Here is a 22,849-nt window from a genome sequence, read left to right on the forward strand (position 1 = left end):
GTAGCTTCCTTGGAGGAGTCTGGGGCTTCTACCTGACCCCTTAGGTAGGTAAAGCAGAGGACAGAAGACTGTGGGAGATGCCTGGGAGGAGTCTCAGGTGCCTGTCGGAGTTGAGGGATTTCTCTACAGGAGAACAAAAATGTCTCGAGCTACTTACTTGGAGGAGTCTGGGGCAGGTAGATGGGATCTCCGGTCCCGAACGCAGATGTCAAAACGTTCTGGGATGACGCCTGGGAGGAGTCTTGGGTCGATCCCAGAGAAGAGAGCTTCCTGCAAAAGAGAAGAATCATCTAGGGTAGCCTCATTAGACAAGTCTGGGGCTGCTACCTGGGATCTCCGGTCCTTATAAGAAAAGCCCAAAAGACTCTAGGAGACGTCTGGAAGGGATCCCAGAGGGCACAGGCTCCGCCAAAACAGAAAAAACCTCAACGGTAGCTTCCTAAGAGGAGTCTGGGGCTTCTACCTGACCCCTTAGGTAGGTAAAGCAGAAGACAGAAGACTGTGGGAGATGCCTGGGAGGAGTCTCAGGTGGCTGTCGGAGTTGAGAGATTTCTCTACAGAAGAACAAAAATGTCTCGAGCTACTTACTTGGAGGAGTCTGGGGCAGGTAGCTGGGATCTCCGGTCTCGAACGCAGAGGTCAAAACGTTCTGGGATGACGCCTGGGAGGAGTCTTGGGTCGATCCCGGAGAAGAGAGCTTCCTGCAAAAGAGAAGAATCATCTAGGGTAGCCTCATTAGACAAGTCTGGGGCTGCTACCTGGGATCTCCGGTCCTTATAAGAAAAGGCCAAAAGACGCTAGGAGACGTCTGGAAGGAATCACAGGGAATCCAGGAGGGCAGAGGTTCCTCCAAAAAAGAAAAAAACCTCAACGGTAGCTTCCTTGGAGGAGTCTGGGGCTTCTACCTGACCCCTTAGGTAGGTAAAGCAGAAGACAGAAGACTGTGGGAGATGCCTGGGAGGAGTCTCAGGTGGCTGACGGAGTTGAGAGATTTCTCTACAGGAGAACAAAAATGTCTCGAGCTACTTACTTGGAGGAGTCTGGGGCAGGTAGATGGGATCTCCGGTCCCGAACGCAGAGGTCAAAACATTCTGGGATGACGCCTGGGAGGAGTCTTGGGTCGATCCCGGAGAAGAGAGCTTCCTGCAAAAGAAAAGAATCATCTAGGGTAGCCTCATTAGACAAGTCTGGGGCTGCTACCTGGGATCTCCGGTCCTTATAAGAAAAGGCCAAAAGACTCTAGGAGACGTCTGGAAGGAATCACAGGGGATCCCGGAGGGCACAGGCTCCTCCAAAAAAGAAAAAACCTCAATGGTAGCTTCCTTGGAGGAGTCTGGGGCTTCTACCTGACCCCTTAGGTAGGTAAAGCAGAGGACAGAAGACTGTGGGAGATGCCTGGGAGGAGTCTCAGGTGGCTGTCGGAGTTGAGAGATTTCTCTACAGGAGAACAAAAATGTCTCGAGCTACTTACTTGGAGGAGTCTGGGGCAGGTAGCTGGGATCTCCGGTCCCGAACGCAGAGGTCAAAATGTTCTGGGATGACGCCTGGGAGGAGTCTTGGGTCGATCCCGGAGAAGAGAGCTTCCTGCAAAAGAGAAGAATCATCCAGGGTAGCCTCATTAGACAAGTCTGGGGCTGCTACCTGCGATCTCGGGTCCTTATAAGAAATGCCCAAAAGACTCTAGGAGACGTCTGGAAGGAATCACAGGGGATCCCGGAGGGCAGAGGTTCCTCCAAAAAAGAAAAAAACGTCAACGGTAGCTTCCTTGGAGGAGTCTAGGGCTTCTACCTGACCCCTTAGGTAGGTAAAGCAGAGGACAGAAGACTGTGGGAGATGCCTGGGAGGAGTCTCAGGTGGCTGTCGGAGTTGAGAGATTTCTCTACAGGAGAACAAAAATGTCTCGAGCTACTTACTTGGAGGAGTCTGGGGCAGGTAGCTGGGATCTCCGGTCCCGAATGCAGAGGTCAAAACGTTCTGGGATGACGCCTGGGAGGAGTCTTGGGTCAATCCTGGAGAAGAGAGCTTCCTGCAAAACAGAAGAATCATCTAGGGTAGCCTCATTAGACAAGTCTGGGGCTGCTACCTGGGATCTCCGGTCCTTATAAGAAAAGGCCAAAAGACTCTAGGAGACGTCTGGAAGGAATCACAGGGGATCCCGGAGGGCACAGGCTCCTCCAAAAAAGAAAAAACCTCAATGGTAGCTTCCTTGGAGGAGTCTGGGGCTTCTACCTGACCCCTTAGGTAGGTAAAGCAGAGGACAGAAGACTGTGGGAGATGCCTGGGAGGAGTCTCAGGTGGCTGTCGGAGTTGAGAGATTTCTCTACAGGAGAACAAAAATGTCTCGAGCTACTTACTTGGAGGAGTCTGGGGCAGGTAGCTGGGATCTCCGGTCCCGAACGCAGAGGTCAAAATGTTCTGGGATGACGCCTGGGAGGAGTCTTGGGTTGATTCCGGAGAAGAGAGCTTCCTGCAAAAGAGAAGAATCATCTAGGGTAGCCTCATTAAACAAGTCTGGGGCTGCTACCTGCGATCTCGGGTCCTTATAAGAAAAGGCCAAAAGACTCTAGGAGACGTCTGGAAGGAATCACAGGGGATCCCGGAGGGCAGTGTTTCCTCCAAAAAAGAAAAAAGCCTCAACGGTAGCTTCCTTGGAGGAGTCTGGGGTTTCTACCTGACCCCTTAGGTAGGTAAAGCAGAGGACAGAAGACTGTGGGAGATGCCTGGGAGGAGTCTCAGGTGCCTGTCGGAGTTGAGGGATTTCTCTACAGGAGAACAAAAATGTCTCGAGCTACTTACTTGGAGGAGTCTGGGGCAGGTAGATGGGATCTCCGGTCCCGAACGCAGATGTCAAAACGTTCTGGGATGACGCCTGGGAAGAGTCTTGGGTCGATCCCAGAGAAGAGAGCTTCCTGCAAAAGAGAAGAATCATCTAGGGTAGCCTCATTAGACAAGTCTGGGGCTGCTACCTGGGATCTCCGGTCCTTATAAGAAAAGGCCAAAAGACGCTAGGAGACGTCTGGAAGGAATCACAGGGAATCCCGGAGGTCAGAGGCTCCTCGAAAAAAAGAAAAAAACCTCAACGGTAGCTTCCTTGGAGGAGTCTGGGGCTTCTACCTGACCCCTTAGGTAGGTAAAGCAGAGGACAGAAGACTGTGGGAGATGCCTGGGAGGAGTCTCAGGTGGCTGTCGGAGTTGAGAGATTTCTCTACAGGAGAACAAAAATGTTTCGAGCTACTTACCTGGAGGAGTCTGGGGCAGGTAGCTGGGATCTCCGGTCCCGAACGCAGAGGTCAAAATGTTCTGGGATGACGCCTGGGAGGAGTCTTGGGTCGATCCCGGAGAAGAGAGCTTCCTGCAAAAGAGAAGAATCATCTAGGGTAGCCTCATTAGACAAGTCTGGGGCTGCTACCTGCGATCTCGGGTCCTTATAAGAAATGCCCAAAAGACTCTAGGAGACGTCTGGAAGGAATCACAGGGGATCCCGGAGGGCAGAGGTTCCTCCAAAAAAGAAAAAAACGTCAACGGTAGCTTCCTTGGAGGAGTCTAGGGCTTCTACCTGACCCCTTAGGTAGGTAAAGCAGAGGACAGAAGACTGTGGGAGATGCCTGGGAGGAGTCTCAGGTGGCTGTCGGAGTTGAGAGATTTCTCTACAGGAGAACAAAAATGTCTCGAGCTACTTACTTGGAGGAGTCTGGGGCAGGTAGCTGGGATCTCCGGTCCCGAATGCAGAGGTCAAAACGTTCTGGGATGACGCCTGGGAGGAGTCTTGGGTCAATCCTGGAGAAGAGAGCTTCCTGCAAAACAGAAGAATCATCTAGGGTAGCCTCATTAGACAAGTCTGGGGCTGCTACCTGCGATCTCCGGTCCTTATAAGAAAAGCCCAAAAGACTCTAGGAGACGTCTGGAAGGGATCCCAGAGGGCACAGGCTCCGCCAAAACAGAAAAAACCTCAACGGTAGCTTCCTTGGAGGAGTCTGGGGTTTCTACCTGACCCCTTAGGTAGGTAAAGCAGAAGACAGAAGACTGTGGGAGATGCCTGGGAGGAGTCTCAGGTGGCTGTCGGAGTTGAGAGATTTCTCTACAGAAGAACAAAAATGTCTCGAGCTACTTACTTGGAGGAGTCTGGGGCAGGTAGCTGGGATCTCCGGTCTCGAACGCAGAGGTCAAAACGTTCTGGGATGACGCCTGGGAGGAGTCTTGGGTCGATCCCGGAGAAGAGAGCTTCCTGCAAAAGAGAAGAATCATCTAGGGTAGCCTCATTAGACAAGTCTGGGGCTGCTACCTGGGATCTCCGGTCCTTATAAGAAAAGGCCAAAAGACTCTAGGAGACGTCTGGAAGGAATCACAGGGGATCCCAGAGGGCACAGGCTCCTCCAAAAAAGAAAAAACCTCAATGGTAGCTTCCTTGGAGGAGTCTGGGGCTTCTACCTGACCCCTTAGGTAGGTAAAGCAGAGGACAGAAGACTGTGGGAGGTGCCTGGGAGGAGTCTCAGGTGGCTGTCGGAGTTGAGAGATTTCTCTACAGGAGAACAAAAATGTCTCGAGCTACTTACTTGGAGGAGTCTGGGGCAGGTAGCTGGGATCTCCGGTCCCGAACGCAGAGGTCAAAATGTTCTGGGATGACGCCTGGGAGGAGTCTTGGGTTGATTCCGGAGAAGAGAGCTTCCTGCAAAAGAGAAGAATCATCTAGGGTAGCCTCATTAAACAAGTCTGGGGCTGCTACCTGCGATCTCGGGTCCTTATAAGAAAAGGCCAAAAGACTCTAGGAGACGTCTGGAAGGAATCAAAGGGGATCCCGGAGGGCAGTGTTTCCTCCAAAAAAGAAAAAAGCCTCAACGGTAGCTTCCTTGGAGGAGTCTGGGGTTTCTACCTGACCCCTTAGGTAGGTAAAGCAGAGGACAGAAGACTGTGGGAGATGCCTGGGAGGAGTCTCAGCTGGCTGTCGGAGTTGAGAGATTTCTCTACAGGAGAACAAAAATGTCTCGAGCTACTTACTTGGAGGAGTCTGGGGCAGGTAGCTGGGATCTCCGGTCCTGAACGCAGAGGTCAAAACATTCTGGGATGACGCCTGGGAGGACTCTTGGGTTGATCCCGGAGAAGAGAGCTTCCTGCAAAAGAGAAGAATCATCTAGGGTAGCCTCATTAGACAAGTCTGGGGCTGCTACCTGGGATCTCCGGTCCTTATAAGAAAAGGCCAAAAGACGCTAGGAGACGTCTGGAAGGAATCACAGGGAATCCAGGAGGGCAGAGGTTCCTCCAAAAAAGAAAAAAACCTCAACGGTAGCTTCCTTGGAGGAGTCTGGGGCTTCTACCTGACCCCTTAGGTAGGTAAAGCAGAAGACAGAAGACTGTGGGAGATGCCTGGGAGGAGTCTCAGGTGGCTGTCGGAGTTGAGAGATTTCTCTACAGGAGAACAAAAATGTCTCGAGCTACTTACTTGGAGGAGTCTGGGGCAGGTAGCTGGGATCTCCGGTCCCGAACGCAGAGGTCAAAATGTTCTGGGATGACGCCTGGGAGGAGTCTTGGGTTGATTCCGGAGAAGAGAGCTTCCTGCAAAAGGGAAGAATCATCTAGGGTAGCCTCATTAAACAAGTCTGGGGCTGCTACCTGCGATCTCGGGTCCTTATAAGAAAAGGCCAAAAGACTCTAGGAGACGTCTGGAAGGAATCAAAGGGGATCCCGGAGGGCAGTGTTTCCTCCAAAAAGGAAAAAAGCCTCAACGGTAGCTTCCTTGGAGGAGTCTGGGGTTTCTACCTGACCCCTTAGGTAGGTAAAGCAGAGGACAGAAGACTGTGGGAGATGCCTGGGAGGAGTCTCAGGTGCCTGTCGGAGTTGACGGATTTCTCTACAGGAGAACAAAAATGTCTCGAGCTACTTACTTGGAGGAGTCTGGGGCAGGTAGATGGGATCTCCGGTCCCGAACGCAGATGTCAAAACGTTCTGGGATGACGCCTGGGAGGAGTCTTGGGTCGATCCCAGAGAAGAGAGCTTCCTGCAAAAGAGAAGAATCATCTAGGGTAGCCTCATTAGACAAGTCTGGGGCTGCTACCTGGGATCTCCGGTCCTTATAAGAAAAGGCCAAAAGACGCTAGGAGACGTCTGGAAGGAATCACAGGGAATCCAGGAGGGCAGAGGCTCCTCGAAAAAAAGAAAAAAACCTCAACGGTAGCTTCCTTGGAGGAGTCTGGGGCTTCTACCTGACCCCTTAGGTAGGTAAAGCAGAGGACAGAAGACTGTGGGAGATGCCTGGGAGGAGTCTCAGGTGGCTGTCGGAGTTGAGAGATTTCTCTACAGGAGAACAAAAATGTCTCGAGCTACTTACCTGGAGGAGTCTGGGGCAGGTAGCTGGTATCTCCGGTCCCGAACGCAGAGGTCAAAATGTTCTGGGATGACGCCTGGGAGGAGTCTTGGGTTGATTCCGGAGAAGAGAGCTTCCTGCAAAAGGGAAGAATCATCTAGGGTAGCCTCATTAAACAAGTCTGGGGCTGCTACCTGCGATCTCGGGTCCTTATAAGAAAAGGCCAAAAGACTCTAGGAGACGTCTGGAAGGAATCAAAGGGGATCCCGGAGGGCAGTGTTTCCTCCAAAAAGGAAAAAAGCCTCAACGGTAGCTTCCTTGGAGGAGTCTGGGGTTTCTACCTGACCCCTTAGGTAGGTAAAGCAGAGGACAGAAGACTGTGGGAGATGCCTGGGAGGAGTCTCAGGTGCCTGTCGGAGTTGAGGGATTTCTCTACAGGAGAACAAAAATGTCTCGAGCTACTTACTTGGAGGAGTCTGGGGCAGGTAGATGGGATCTCCGGTCCCGAACGCAGATGTCAAAACGTTCTGGGATGACGCCTGGGAGGAGTCTTGGGTCGATCCCAGAGAAGAGAGCTTCCTGCAAAAGAGAAGAATCATCTAGGGTAGCCTCATTAGACAAGTCTGGGGCTGCTACCTGGGATCTCCGGTCCTTATAAGAAAAGGCCAAAAGACGCTAGGAGACGTCTGGAAGGAATCACAGGGAATCCAGGAGGGCAGAGGCTCCTCGAAAAAAAGAAAAAAACCTCAACGGTAGCTTCCTTGGAGGAGTCTGGGGCTTCTACCTGACCCCTTAGGTAGGTAAAGCAGAGGACAGAAGACTGTGGGAGATGCCTGGGAGGAGTCTCAGGTGGCTGTCGGAATTGAGAGATTTCTCTACAGGAGAACAAAAATGTCTCGAGCTACTTACCTGGAGGAGTCTGGGGCAGGTAGCTGGTATCTCCGGTCCCGAACGCAGAGGTCAAAATGTTCTGGGATGACGCCTGGGAGGAGGCTTGGGTCGATCCCGGAGAAGAGAGCTTCCTGCAAAAGAGAAGAATCATCTAGGGTAGCCTCATTAGACAAATCTGGGGCTGCTACCTGAGATCTCCGGTCCTTATAAGAAAAGGCCAAAAGACTCTAGGAGACGTCTGGAAGGAATCACAGGGGATCCCAGAGGGCACAGGCTCCTCCAAAACAGAAAAAAGCCTCAACAGTAGCTTCCTAAGAGGAGTCTGGGGCTTCTACCTGACCCCTTAGGTAGGTAAAGCAGAGGACAGAAGACTGTGGGAGATGCCTGGGAGGAGTCTCAGGTGGCTGACGGAGTTGAGAGATTTCTCTACAGGAGAACAAAAATGTCTCGAGCTACTTACTTGGAGGAGTCTGGGGCAGGTAGATGGGATCTCCGGTCCCGAACGCAGAGGTCAAAACATTCTGGGATGACGCCTGGGAGGAGTCTTGGGTCGACCCCGGAGAAGAGAACTTCCTGCAAAAGAAAAGAATCATCTAGGGTAGCCTCATTAGACAAGTCTGGGGCTGCTACCTGGGATCTCCGGTCCTTATAAGAAAAGGCCAAAAGACGCTAGGAGACGTCTGGAAGGAATCACAGGGAATCCCGGAGGTCAGAGGCTCCTCGAAAAAAAGAAAAAAACCTCAACGGTAGCTTCCCTGGAGGAGTCTGGGGCTTCTACCTGACCCCTTAGGTAGGTAAAGCAGAGGACAGAAGACTGTGGGAGATGCCTGGGAGGAGTCTCAGGTGGCTGTCGGAGTTGAGAGATTTCTCTACAGGAGAACAAAAATATCTCGAGCTACTTACCTGGAGGAGTCTGGGGCAGGTAGCTGGGATCTCCGGTCCCGAACGCAGAGGTCAAAATGTTCTGGGATGACGCCTGGGAGGAGTCTTGGGTCGATCCCAGAGAAGAGAGCTTCCTGCAAAAGAGAAGAATCATCTAGGGTAGCCTCATTAGACAAGTCTGGGGCTGCTACCTGCGATCTCGGGTCCTTATAAGAAATGCCCAAAAGACTCTAGGAGACGTCTGGAAGGAATCACAGGGGATCCCGGAGGGCAGAGGTTCCTCCAAACAAGAAAAAAACGTCAACGGTAGCTTCCTTGGAGGAGTCTAGGGCTTCTACCTGACCCCTTAGGTAGGTAAAGCAGAGGACAGAAGACTGTGGGAGATGCCTGGGAGGAGTCTCAGGTGGCTGTCGGAGTTGAGAGATTTCTCTACAGGAGAACAAAAATGTCTCGAGCTACTTACTTGGAGGAGTCTGGGGCAGGTAGCTGGGATCTCCGGTCCCGAATGCAGAGGTCAAAACGTTCTGGGATGACGCCTGGGAGGAGTCTTGGGTCAATCCTGGAGAAGAGAGCTTCCTGCAAAACAGAAGAATCATCTAGGGTAGCCTCATTAGACAAGTCTGGGGCTGCTACCTGGGATCTCCGGTCCTTATAAGAAAAGGCCAAAAGACTCTAGGAGACGTCTGGAAGGAATCACAGGGGATCCCGGAGGGCACAGGCTCCTCCAAAAATGAAAAAACCTCAATGGTAGCTTCCTTGGAGGAGTCTGGGGCTTCTACCTGACCCCTTAGGTAGGTAAAGCAGAGGACAGAAGACTGTGGGAGATGCCTGGGAGGAGTCTCAGGTGGCTGTCGGAGTTGAGAGATTTCTCTACAGGAGAACAAAAATGTCTCGAGCTACTTACCTGGAGGAGTCTGGGGCAGGTAGCTGGGATCTCCGGTCCCGAACGCAGAGGTAAAAATGTTCTGGGATGACGCCTGGGAGGAGTCTTGGGTCGATCCCAGAGAAGAGAGCTTCCTGCAAAAGAGAAGAATCATATAGGGTAGCCTCATTAGACAAGTCTGGGGCTGCTACCTGGGATCTCCGGTCCTTATAAGAAAAGGCCAAAAGACGCTAGGAGACGTCTGGAAGGAATCACAGGGAATCCCGGAGGTCAGAGGCTCCTCGAAAAAAAGAAAAAAACCTCAACGGTAGCTTCCTTGGAGGAGTCTGGGGCTTCTACCTGACCCCTTAGGTAGGTAAAGCAGAGGACAGAAGACTGTGGGAGATGCCTGGGAGGAGTCTCAGGTGGCTGTCGGAGTTGAGAGATTTCTCTACAGGAGAACAAAAATGTCTCGAGCTACTTACCTGGAGGAGTCTGGGGCAGGTAGCTGGGATCTCCGGTCCCGAACGCAGAGGTAAAAATATTCTGGGATGACGCCTGGGAGGAGTCTTGGGTCGATCCCGGAGAACAGAGCTTCCTGCAAAAGAGAAGAATCACCTAGGGTAGCCTCATTAGACAAGTCTGGGGCTGCTACCTGCGATCTCGGGTCCTTATAAGAAATGCCCAAAAGACTCTAGGAGACGTCTGGAAGGAATCACAGGGGATCCCGGAGGGCAGAGGTTCCTCCAAAAAAGAAAAAAACGTCAACGGTAGCTTCATTGGAGGAGTCTAGGGCTTCTACCTGACCCCTTAGGTAGGTAAAGCAGAGGACAGAAGACTGTGGGAGATGCCTGGGAGGAGTCTCAGGTGGCTGTCGGAGTTGAGAGATTTCTCTACAGGAGAACAAAAATGTCTCGAGCTACTTACCTGGAGGAGTCTGGGGCAGGTAGCTGGGATCTCCGGTCCCGAACTCAGAGGTCAAAACGTTCTGGGATGACGCCTGGGAGGAGTCTTGTGTCGATCCCGGAGAAGAGAGCTTCCTGCAAAAGAGAAGAATCATCTAGGGTAGCCTCATTAAACAAGTCTGGGGCTGCTACCTGGGATCTCCAGTCCTTATAAGAAAAGGCCTAAAGACTCTAGGAGACGTCCGGAAGGAATGACAGGGGATCCCGGAGGACAGAGGTTCCTCCAAAAAAGAAAAAACGTCAACGGTGCAACTGTGCTACTGATCCAGGAAGCTCGTAAGTTCGCCTGAGGAGAAAGGATTACTGTACGTTTCCCACATGATAACTGTTGTGCTAAAACGGAAAGGGGGGCACTGGTTATCCTCTAGCAGAATGCTGAAATACCAAGTGGTGTTGTTGCTGGAACAAGATGATGTTTACCTAAAAACTACTACCGCCGTTAACCCTGTTGCGTTTTCAACAACTGACCGAGTTAAAGGAGAACTGGAACGTGACTGCTTGCAGGCAATCGAAAGAGTTTACTCCAGCTGACTGGATCTCTGAGATGTGCCACTAGAAGAAACAGATTGGGAACTATATGCCGACGGAAGCGGTTCCATCTGTGAAGGAAAACGTTTTATCGAGATAGACAATAACTACTGAGGAGGTACTTGCGTTGCCAACTTTGCCTTCGATGATCTCTGCCCAAAAGGCTGAACTGATAACTCTTACTCGAGCTCTGGAACTAAGTCAAGGAAAGCGAGTCAACACTTGGACAGACTCAAAGTATGCTTTTGGAGTGGTACGTGCGCATGGAGCGATACGGGGAGAAAGAGGACTGTTATCTGCACCAGGAACCGCCGTTCAGCACGCAGAACAAATACTGAAATTCTTAGAAAGCATTCAAAAACCAACAGCAGTCACGATGATGCACTGTAAAGCACATCCGTTAGGTAAGACCGGTCCTAACGCAGGTAACCGACTGGCTGATAAAGCTGCTGAAGAGGCTGCAGAAAAAGGCATCCTAGCACTAGTTCCAGAGAAAGGTATAAAATTGCCTAAAGAAACTCCAAATTATAATGAAAAAGATGAAGAATTAATTATTAGATTGCAGGCTAACAAAATGAAACAGGATAGGCTGTAACACCGACAGGTCGAATAATAGTCCCACCCACAATAATAAGAGAAAATGCCCCATTGAACATCACAGAGTATACTGGGAAACAGAAAGCGAAATATGACAAAGATTGTTTAAACAATTATAAGTGGACGTGAAGTGTATATGTAAAATTATCCCCGAACCAGTAATAAGATCATCCTTGGGATTATTAAATAAGGAAATTTTTTAGAAGAATATTAGCAAATTGATTTTATAGAATTGCCTTGAAAATAAGGATATGTCCTAGTTTTAGTTGATATCTTTACTGGGTGGCCCAAGGCTTTCCCATGTCGCACCAACAAAGCAAGGGAAGTAGTCAAAGTCTTGCTCAAAGAGATAATACCAAAATATGGGGTGCCTGTAAGAATGTCATCTGACAATGGCCCTCATTTTATAGCAAAGATTATGAGACAAGTTGAGCCAAGTATTATCTATGGATTGAGACTATCACACCCCACATAGACCACAGGCAAGTGTGTGTGGGGGGAGAGAGAGAGAGAGAGAGAGAATGAACTATATCCTTAAGCAACAGTCGAGTAAAATTTGTCAGGAAACCTCACTCCTCACATGGGTTAAAGCGTTACCCGTGGCTCTATTAAGAATCGGAGTATAGCCAGAAGAGAAAGAAAAGCCAAGTCTTTAGGAAATGTATGAAAGACCATATCAAGAGTCCTGTGTTCTGAGTATCTTGAGTGCCTTTGGAGATATGTTTTTAAAAGGTGTTATGATTTCTTTAAGCAATTCTTTTCAAGAACTTTGTCAGTATGTCTCCACAGCTGGACCCTTAGAACTGGACGTAGCAGCGCATCCCTTCCGACCAGGAGACTGAATATATATAAAATCACCGAGAAGTGGAAAGGACCGTATCGAGTCATTTTAACAACACTTGTAGCAGTAAAGGTCTGGGAGAAGAACCTTGGCTTCATTATTCGAGAATAAAGAAAGCACCCAACAAGAAACTGGAAGTCTAAAGAAACTGTCCCTTTAAAACGGAAAATCTATAAGTAAGTTTCACGTTATCTATTTGGGAAAACAGTTGTGTAAAGTTTATAATGTTGGGGTTGCTATTAGGAATATTGTCGAGGGCAATAATCTTTTTGTGTGTTTAGAGGGTGTATGTGTTTTTTTTGAGGGGTTCTAAACATGAGATAAACAAAATGAAACAATTATTGTTTGAACTATTCATCTTGATATTAACCGGTTTTGTAATTTGAATTAAAAAAAATAATCTAGTTTTGTAACTGATTCAAAGTTTTGTAAAGACACAGAATTTAACCTCGGTAACAGCCTGCCTTTCCGATTCCAAAGTCAGATGAAAATCTAGTTCCGTGGAGAAACTGACATTGAATTTAACCAAAACTTGAGAAAAGAGGTAGAACAACAAGAATCATTTTAGCAGATTAAATTGGATGGATTTAAAAGGCAATTATTTTTTTTAAATTTGAAAGAAGGAATTATAGCGTTGTGAATTATAACGTTACCAAACCATCCACCTCACGGACAAAAGAATTAATTTACTCGCCCTTCGGGAGAAACTTGTACAAGCACCCCTCGGGGCTGTCAGCTGCCAAAACCGTAGAGACAAGTGCAAAAAGGAACTTGGGATCATGTTTAAAATATAAAACGATGTTTAGAACTTACTGGAGTTCCAGGATCCTTGTTAGAGCCACCCAGAGTCGGGACCATCTGTGGAAATTTAGACCGGTTTAGACAACCAGAGAAACATCCCACATCCTAAACAGAGCTGTATGAAAGTTTGTACTTGCAGCTAGCTCCTCTGACCCCAAACTCCCAAGACCTTCTCTAGTAGCTAAAGCTCTAAGATGGGGGTGTATTTGTAGAAAGGATAATAATACTTCACATGATCTTTGGTCCCCTCTTAATAACGGGAAAAATTTAGCTTGGAGTTGACGGCATTAAAGGACAGGTGAAAAGTTCAGGCTTAACTGCTTGGGTGACTAGTGATGCTATATGATCCACTCACCTCTTCATGAAGGAGAAAAGCAAATCGTGGTCTTGAGACTTAATAACTCTATCCTCTCTCTGGAAGAAATCTCCCTTGTGGCCTCGCTCGCGGGTGGACCTGGGGAAATCGAAAAGATGATACCTGGCAATCGCCAAGTCTTAGAACTAAAATAAGATGGGTATTAAAATCTGTATTTTGACCCCAGTTAACACCTCTTCCACATCAGATGACTCTTGACATCTGTCACTCAGTCAAGGCAGTGCCTGCTGCTTCACTTCACCTTGGTGGTGAGGGGTTTGGTTCCGGGTTTCGGTACCACAGCTGCGGGCCGGGGCTGGAGGAGCCGCAGGTGCGGGCAGTGAGAGGCTGATGGCGACGCCCCCTCCCTGGCAAGGGGAGGGGCTGCCGGGGGAGGGGCCGCCGGGAGCCCAGGCAGGAGCGGAGCTGAGCAGTGACCGGGCTGCGGCTGCCCCGAGGGAGAAGGTGAGCGGGGCCGGGCGCCCCTCGGAGCGCGAACGTCGGAGGCGGGGGTGGCCCGGGGGAGGTGGGGGTGCCGAGGCCGGGGGGGAGCCCTGGGGGCTCACAGGGCGGCTGAGAGAACGTGCGCGCGGGGGTGGGGGTGGGGGCGCTGACAGGGCGGCTGAGAGAACGTGCGCGCGGGGATGGGGGGGGGCGCTGACAGGGCGGCTGAGAGAACGTGCGCGCGGGGGTGGGGGGCGGGGCGCTGACAGGGCGGATGAGAGAACGGGCGCGCGGGGGTGGGGGCTCACCGGGCCCCGTGGCGGGGCTGCGCAGTCGGCCGGCGGGTCCCGGGGAAAGCCCCGAGGAGGACGGCGGGGTCCGTGTTGCACGCACGGAGCGGCAGCGGGGCCGCGCCGTGCCGGAGCTACCCGGAGCGGCGCTGGGGGCTCGGCGGGAACTGCCGCTGCGCCGGCGTGGGGAGGTGGGGGGGAACGGAAGCGGCGTCCCCTCGGGGTCAGGCAGCAGGGCAGGCTGCCTCCCGGGGCATGCCGGGAGCTGTAGTTTTTCGCGGACTCGGCGGCCGGGCAGCAGCGCGGCTCTCGGGCGCGGCGTAGTCCTCGCGGCCCCCGGAGTCCGACCAGGTCAGACTCGGGAGCGTTGCCGGTTTCGCGTGGTTTTCCGCGGGCTTCCCGCTGCGCCCGCTCCCCGACCAGCCGTGCGGACGCGCCTCCTGGGCGCATGCGCCGTGCTTCGTGTTGGGGCAGCCCGGCGTTCGCTCGCCGGCGCAGGCGCCGTCCCCGTCCCCGGAGGTTTGTGATCTTGGGAAGCCCATGTCCTGGATAGCTGGGGTTGTGGCTTGCAAGCCTGTGACTCCCACCAAGTTCCCAACAAATTCAAACGTAGAAATTGTGCATCGGCCCTCCTCGCCCCCTCCGAGCTGGTCTGTTCTCTGTGGTCACCATTAGTAGCCTCGGTTTCCCACCTGTGGTTCTCCACAAACCCCGAGCCTCGCAGCTCCATGCTGAAGGGAGTGGGGAGCTACACACGGAGAAGGCAGAGGCCCGAGTTTGTCTTTTGGGGATGAGAAGTGGGGAGGAACTGCCATAAATGGGACGTATCCCTGCTTGAGGCATGGCTGTTTCAGCTGTGCACATGGAAAATCCTCAGATACGTTGCATCTAGCCCTCCTTTCCATTGACCCCAGGAGAACTGGCCTCCTGTGTCCCCCAAGTTTATTTACTTCCTGCTGCAGTGAAGTGGCTATTTTTCTTCTTTTCTCTGAGGATTTTGTGGATCTGGGCGTGGGAAGGAGTGCCTTAATGCTGGCTTTCTCAGCCTACTTCTGGGAAGCCAGGCATATCTGCAGATTAGAGCCGGGGGAGTGGCCCAGACGCCTTTTATTCCTCGGAGGGCAGTGGATTTGGGGAGTTAGAGCAAGGCATGCCTGGATGTTGGTCTCCCTGAGGGGGAGGGGGTTTACAGCCAGATGACTGAAGAGCCTCCCCCAATCACTCCTGGGGAAAGGGTTGGGGGGTGGCTTTTAATGTACCCACGGTATCGATGTGGCAGGTGAGCATACACCCCCCTCTTGGCTGGGGGATCTTATGTGGACGCCTGCTGAGCCAGGGCTGGAAGCTCCTCTGCACACCCTGGAGGAGCTGGGTGCAGACTGGGGACGTGAGGGCAGTCGTGACATGGACACGGAGCGGCAGAGAGTCCTGCTCTTTCAGCAGTTAACGGTGCTACCGCGTGGTCAAAATCTCAAGTGCACCCGTCCAACTGTGCATTCTCTTTCCTGGGGTTTGTTTGTGGGACAAATAAACTGCCCAGCACTAGATGAGAAGGTTGTCTGCACTCCACCTCAAATCAGGTGCGTCACCTCTCCGTCGGGAAAGAAGTATGGGGCTGGGCATAAAAGGAACAGTAACTCCAATGTCGGGATTCTTTTTGGCTCTGGGCACAGAGAAGGTAACCACAGCGATACAGAGAGGGAAGGAGGTGCTGATGGGTTTGTACCTTGGACTTACACTGTAGAGGATGATCTGTTCAGGACATCCATGTCATAGAGTAGCTATTGCATGATTTATACTCGTAATCAGGTTCCTACTTGATAGCCTTAACTTTGCGTGGATTGCGTGTTGAACTTTGCAGTAGTTTGTTTGTTTTTACATTTCCTTAAGGTCTAGGCAAAGGTTTAGAAAGTTAGCAGACTTAAGGATAAGCATTTATTACTTTGTCCTGCCACGTTGCCATTTGAAACCTGTTCTGAGTGTTGGTGGTATTCAAGAAATTGTCCGAGATTTCGAGGGTGAATCTGTATCTTTAGTTGTACTGAGCAGAAAAGTACAATGGATCTTTTTAGTTGCCAGATAGCTTTCTTTATCCAGGCGGTCAATTTGTCAAGATCAGGCTGCAGTGTCCAGGGGGCCGGGGAGGGAAGGTTGGTGTTCAAGCTTCTCATTCCTGTCAGCGGTGACTCCGCTTGCACCACTAAGTGGTGCTGTGTACATACGCTTTATTAAATCGGCAGCTGCCTGGGCCTGCCTGCTTGTGTAGTTCGGAGCGGTCCTTTTAGAGAAAATGTTCTTTTGGCTGCATTTGTTCTCCTGTGATACAAAAACTTGACAGCTGTTGGGGGCAACTACTACTTTAGGAGAATTTCTATAAAGTAAGAAATTGCTGGTTTTATTTTGTCATGGTGGGCACAAAATTAACTGATTCAAAATCACGTCCACTGCAGCTTATGCTTCCGTAACACACCACTCAACTGATTTCTATGCGTAAATGTCTTCGGAGAGGAATCACAGGTGCCTGCTGTGACTATAGGGACAAGCAGTATGGGCTCACAGGAACAGAACATGCTTTGCCTTCCCATCACCAGAAGAAAGAGAGAAAGAAAGAAAGAGGTGAAGAAGGGTGCTCAGGAGCAAGAGGCTGCAAGGAAGTTGCTGTACATGATCCTTTTGCCTTGCTTTATCTGACAGAAAAGCTGCCTTCTGCTAGTTGGGTCTTGGCTTGAAAGACAAGGGGAGAGAGACTCCCGCCCCTCTCCCAGGGAGTGTGCTACTTTTGACTGGCTTGTTCTGACTATGTGATCTGCAATTACAATATTGAGATTGCATGGTGACAGTCTATACCACTGACTCCCTGAGTGGTTTTTCATTTCTGTCCCCGCTTCCTTCTCCAGCTTTTTTCAATATATCAATTTAAAAAAAAAAAAATTAATAAAAATTTAACCTTACATGAACATCATCTGTTGGCTTTGGCCCCAAACACTTTATTTCCTAGAAATAAGTTGAGTCTTTTCATCAGAATATGTAAAAGATTTCTAGCCACTGTAGTACTATTGTATTGTTTGTTTTTTTAAATAAGATTCTGTCCAGGTTCCAGCATGTGCACTAAATTTCTACTGCAGTAGAAGAGAGTCTTAAGCTGAAGAGAGATTTCATGCTTGGGAGAGAAAAAGGGCAGATCTTGACTCAAAAGTAACTTTTCCAAGGGAAAGGTAAACTCTTTTGTTTCTTTGGGGATTTTTATTCTGATAGCACAAGCATCTTGTTCTCTCAGGATTTTGTAATCTCTGGGAAAAAAACCCTTGGTGTTGTGTCACTTCCTCCTTCCCTGGTTGTGTTTTTTTCACTCCTTTTCAGAGGAAGTGCTAATACTGTTATAATTTAGGAAGACATTTTAACTGTTGACTTGGAGGTCTGCAGAATTCACTGTAAAGACAGTTTCTGTGCATCCAAATGCTGTTAATCCCTTAAAATACGAAATGAAAGATGTGTAACTTGGAGCTGAGACTGAGTCAGAGTATTCCAGATGGGTCTGGTTTACTTTGCATTCAGTGTTCCTGTAGCCTGTTGCTTTGGAAGGTACAGGTAATAAGCTTTTCAATCGAATAAATGAGCGGTAGTGTTTTTTTGTTTTCCTCCCCTAGAAATGTAGTGCTTGATCAGACTGCACTGACCTGTAGAAGTTGTGGGCACTGTGGTGTTCTCCAGAATGCTACTTGGGCTGCCACTACAAGTAGGCCATTTAAAACAATAACCTTAGACTTTAAAAATACATAAAAACTTCATGATGCTTAAAGTATAGAGCAGAGTAGTCATCAGGTTAAAATAACTTCATGCTTATGACATGCACAGTGATGGTTCCTTTCAGGTTTTTTGGTTGTTGGTGGTGGTGGTTGTTTTTTCTTCTTTAAGATGGCACTGGTTGCAGTGATCTTCAGTTTTACGGCACAGCTAACTGTCTTAGTATAGATATGGTTCCTTTCTGCCTACTATTTCAGTTTACTGGCAGACATAGTTAAGATAGCTCTTTGGAGTTGTGGAGTGCGCGTGTGTATATATCTATATGTGTGTGTGTGTGTGTGAATGTGTATGAAAATAAGAAGACCTAAAGTCCCCTCCCCACATCATTAGCTTTCGCTGCCCTGTATTTCAGTGTTACCAAGATTTTAAAGTGACCCAAGTATTGCTGTTGCAAATGTTTCCATGTTTGTCTAACTATTGTGATGACAGAAAAAAAAAATAAAATCAAAACACTAAATGTTTTATTACTTGCCCTATAAGTATATAGGCGTTCCCTGTCTAATATCTATTTCTTTTTTCAGGATTCACTGTATTTATTTTTTTTTACCCTATGAAATGGAAAGAGATTTCTGGCTTACTGTTGGCTTTTGATAGACGTTTTATCCTTGGGGAATTGCCCACCAATTACTTCATAGAGTTTGGAATTTAACTGAAGGACATTTTGCATGCCCGTGTTCAAATAGCGATGCTAACAGGCCACCATACGGTTCATGTTGATAGCTTTATGGATACTTAAAGGTAGGCAATAGTCTTATTTTTTAATAATGCTTAACCTTTTTCTCTTTGGCATGAACAAGCAAGTCTGCCTGGTTTTGTAGGACTTGCAGCTTTTCCTTAACATCAGACTTTAAAAAGGGGAGAACCAGTAGTATCAGGTACGCAGTTAGGATGGCGATTTTTAAAATACTAAGCTGCGTAACAGTCTCGGGAAGAACACGTGTGACTGGGCGTGAGAGTCTGTGGTACAGCATTACTAACCTTTGCTAAAAAAAGTTTTGAAGAATGAAGCATTTGCTTTATGAACGGTACTTGAGGACGAATTCTGATGCTGCTGCTAAAGTTTATTGAAAAATAGGCACTGATTTCAGTGATGATGCAGGTGTGGTTTCTGTTCATGCCTTAAATCTGAAAAGAAGAGAAGAGAAACCTCCATTTGAAGGAGGATTTTGTATGAAGGGTAATCAAACCAGTAACCTGCTTTAAGAACGACTTTAACATATTTGGAGCATCGGTTAAAGGCAAATAAGTCAAGTTTATCATATCCTCCTACATAAGCTGTGACTATTGAATACAGTCGGCAGTCCACCTCAGAACTTGCTGGTGCGCAACTGCAACGTGTTAAGTTGTAAGACTTCACAGCCACGAGCTGATGGGCCACAGTTCTCTCCGAGCATAAAGCGCTGTAAGTTGTAGTTTCTTGCACAGCAGTGACTCTTTTCAACATTAGTAACTATACAACAGGGTAAAAGGCAAATTTAGTGAATAATAATGTGTCATTCTCAGAGTAGCTGTTTGCATTTCACCATGATGCAGATGCTTTTTATAGCAGTTGTGTTGGCACATGTGTTAGAATTCGGTTAATTCTCTCCTGAACTCATTTAAACTTTTGGCTTCAACTGCATCACTGGCAATATGTTTCAGAATAGAATAATTATTTCCTTTAAAAAAAAACGGGGGTGGGGGGTAAGAAGAAGGGGTGGAGGAAGCGGGGATAAAAAAATCTGTTGTCTGCCAGTGCTGTGGGCTGCTCACTCATTTTTCTGTAGAACTTCTGGGGTTTTTTTGTTGTTGTTGTTGTTGTTGTTGTTCTTCTTCTACCTTAATGCTAATAGGCATTTCTACCTTTTCTACCTTGTTTTTCTACCTAATGCTAATAGGCATTAGCCTATCCTCTGCACCTTTGGTCATTTCCTGAAGTTTGTCTGTAGTTTCCTACATTAGTAGGTAAATGTATCTATTTTACTTCACAGAGTTTTGATAGTTTTTTAAATTATACAAGAAATTTAAGTCTTGGAACAAATGTCTTTGCTTATTGATTTTTGTGAGTAGCTGCAAAAATCTTATTTATTAGTTGCCCCTTTTAAAATTAAAATAAAAATGAATGCTATGCAAGAAATAGGTTGCAAGTAACTGTTAGGGTCTTACTACTGCTCGCTGTTGAGAGATCGTGGGAAGTGCAGAGAATTTGTGTTAAAAGTTACGGGCATTTTTCAAGATAGTTTTCCAGGTCTGAGGCGTGCTGAAATATCTTTTTCCTATGATAGTGTGTTTAGTTTCATTGACTTCAGCGGAACACACAGAATACATTGACTTAAACTAGCTGAGAATCTGATGATAAGGTTTTATACTCTACCTAACATAGTGTTGTGATGACCTGTCCCCTGAACTCAAAATTATGTTTGATGATCGTAACAGGAGGCCGGATCTTTGATCTGGAAATTATGCTGATAGCGACATTACAGAATCCAGGCTTGTAACTTCACTGGTTTCTTGCAGCCCCTCAAGTTCATGAAGGACAATAAAGACCCATTCTCTTTTGTTCTTGTGCTATAATCAGTGATGGAAGTATGACATTGTCAGTTGTAAGAAGTGGCTTAACTGCTGTTGGAGTCTGCTTTTATGCCTGGAAAACCTGTTGATTTGCATGGGTTTGCACAGCTTGTGCTAATGATATGGCTGGAATGAGACAGGGTCTTGTGTAGTCTGCAAGGGCTGTATATGGTCCTGGTTTATAGCTGGGTGGGAGGGATTGGTTCAAGTTACTTCTGATTTGCCCTATTTAATATCTTAAATAGGAGTGAACAGGGTGATTGGAACAGTTTCATTTTTACAAGAGGAAATTTATAAATCGGTTTTTATCCTGTGTTAGAATTAAGATATGTATTTACTGGAGACAACGAGTCTAGCCTGAACACTGAAACAGCTCTGTTTTGGGCACACTATTAGAACTTTTTTAAAATTTTCAAATCATAACAGTCTGTCAGTTCATGCTTGTTGAGTCTGAGACATTAAGTGATGCCCTTTGAACAGGGAAACATTGCTAATAATTGATATTTGGTTTGTAGACTATACCTTTTGTATGCTCTAAAGTCACCTGTTGTTTCCCTTTCATTTATAAAAGTTCTGTTCGTCAAACCATATAAGCACATACCTAAATTCAGTGTTAAACTTCCTGAATTGCTCTAAACTATTGCGTTGCTGTAAACTGTTTTGGCTGATAAACCTAAGCGGTCAGCTTGGTATTCCTCCATGTATATGTGATTAAGATGCAATAGGTCGGAACGAGTTACCAGGCAACTGCATGCTCCAGCTGCATAGGAGGCACAAAGCAGCTGGCCCGTTCCTTGTAATCAGTGGGAAAGTACAGATTCTCCTGTGACCTTGGTCACTTTTGTCTATAACATATTAGATAAGAGTATTTTGATACTCCTCTCGCAGTGGGAGAAACACTGCTTGTGTCTGTGCAGTGTGTGAAAATCACTTTACCAAGATGCTTTTATTTCTAAAACCCTTGGAAAAAAAACTCAAAACGGAGTTTTAAAACTTTTTTAATCCAAGGCAAACGTCAGGATTCTCATTCTTACAAAGTATTTTACAATTGTGTAACCTTGTAGACTGTACGGAGAATGAGGATCTTGCATGTGACATACTCAAAAGTTTCATTTTCGGTGTTCTACACGCTTCTACTGATCGCAGCGCCTTTGTTTCCTAAGGGCACCTGGCAACAGACAATGCGTATGGGTTTCAAGGCCCTGTGGAACAGAGAAGGTAGTTTGCCAGTGTTCTTACTGCTGTTGCAGACATTGTTTCAGTGGATTGAAAGTGGCACGTTCCAAGTACCTTTTCCTACCATTGCTGCGTATGTTTTTTTTTTTTCAATCCAGAAGAATGTTTCTGTACTTCCCTTCCCTATAGGTGCATGTTGATTTACATTGCATGCTATTGCAGTGTTCTTAGTCTACCAGTTACAGATTACTCCTTTCAGTTCTTGTGCATTTCTGAATGTGTATCTACCTACTAAACTCACATTTCTTCAGACCTGATATGCAACTGCTACGGAAGTCAGCTATTGTGCTAGTTATGGTGTTTACCCCGTCAGTTGTTTTACTGTCTAATAAGTACCTTGATGACAGAGAAGGGGAGTGTCAGAAAATGGACAAGTCAGGCTTTATATTAGAGATGGTTTTCATAAGATTTAAGAGAATGCAGTTTTGGCATAAGGATTTACATACCGCTCCCGGTGTTCTGTTGGGCTGACGGTGTTCTGTTGGGCTGACGTTTTGCAAGAAGCTGAGGTGTTTAACTTTCAAAAGCTGTTTATGTAAATTGGCTTACCTCTGAGTAGTCTCCTTCAGCTGTGTGTAACGAAGAAATAAATGTGCATCTCCAGACATGTGCATATGCAGATAGAATTGTAAGTGCAGAGCTGGGGATGATGCTTGTGTTTGAGGGTAGAAATACGGAGAGGGACAGCAGTGGGGAAAGAAGAACCTTTGAAGATAGTCTAGTGTTGCTCTCATTCTAGAGGTGAATGATCAACGTTCTGTACCATTCTTGACAAACGCTTGCCTAATTTATTCTTAAACATTTCCTGTAATTATTACTACTGTTGCAAAGATTGCCACATACCCTAAGTTTTTCAGGTTGTAATTTAAGCCCCATGATTCCGTGTAACTGTGTGCCGTGGATGCACAGAAAAGTTCTTCCTTATAGCTACCTTTTAGAGTTTAAACATTGTTCTTTCTCTTCAGTATTGCCCTTTCTAGGTTAAGAGGCTGTTTTTCAATTTATGCTTTGAAGTCAGACTCCTGTACATCGTTGAGCACCCTCTTGGACTTACTGTAGACCCTCACCAGTTACACTACACCCTTCTTGAAAAGCAGTACATCATCTGGAGGGTTCAGCAGCTAATCCGTGCAAATGTAGCGCGGCAGAAATAATGCTTGGATGTACTACCTCAAGTGTGATGTGTGAGGAGGATTCACTGGGCCTTTTGATTAGCAAGAAACGGTACATAAGAACTAGGTGACAGAAATAGGACACGCAGCTGGCACACTGGCCTTCAAGCTTACAGTGCAGCTCCGTGGGCTTTGGCTGGCTACAGAAGAGCATGAGGCACAGGAGAGAACTGCTGCTGGATCTTAGTGAAAGACGGTAAGTCATTTGGAGAGAGGTTTTCAAAGCCAGGAATTCAAGTCGGGTGCCCAATTCCAGAGTGCCTGTGAAATCCCTGTGTACTGCCCTCGCTTGTCTAACTTTGTGTTGTATATTGTCTAGCAGCTTTTCTTTCA

General features: G+C 47.8%; 1 long non-coding RNA gene across 1 annotated transcript; it reads right to left on the reverse strand.

Annotated features, from left to right (window-relative positions):
* Positions 1 to 9,510: 9,510 nt before the first annotated feature.
* On the reverse strand, positions 9,511 to 13,040 carry LOC126037396 (uncharacterized). The gene is made up of 4 exons (XR_007505685.1): positions 13,021 to 13,040; positions 12,678 to 12,722; positions 9,861 to 9,973; positions 9,511 to 9,531 (listed from the first exon to the last, which is right to left on the reverse strand). It is a non-coding gene; the product is annotated as an uncharacterized LOC126037396 (long non-coding RNA).
* Between the last annotated feature and the right edge of the window lie 9,809 nt (positions 13,041 to 22,849).

This window comes from Accipiter gentilis, unplaced genomic scaffold (assembly GCF_929443795.1).
Source record: "Accipiter gentilis unplaced genomic scaffold, bAccGen1.1, whole genome shotgun sequence".
NCBI classification, from domain to species: domain Eukaryota; kingdom Metazoa; phylum Chordata; class Aves; order Accipitriformes; family Accipitridae; genus Astur; species Astur gentilis.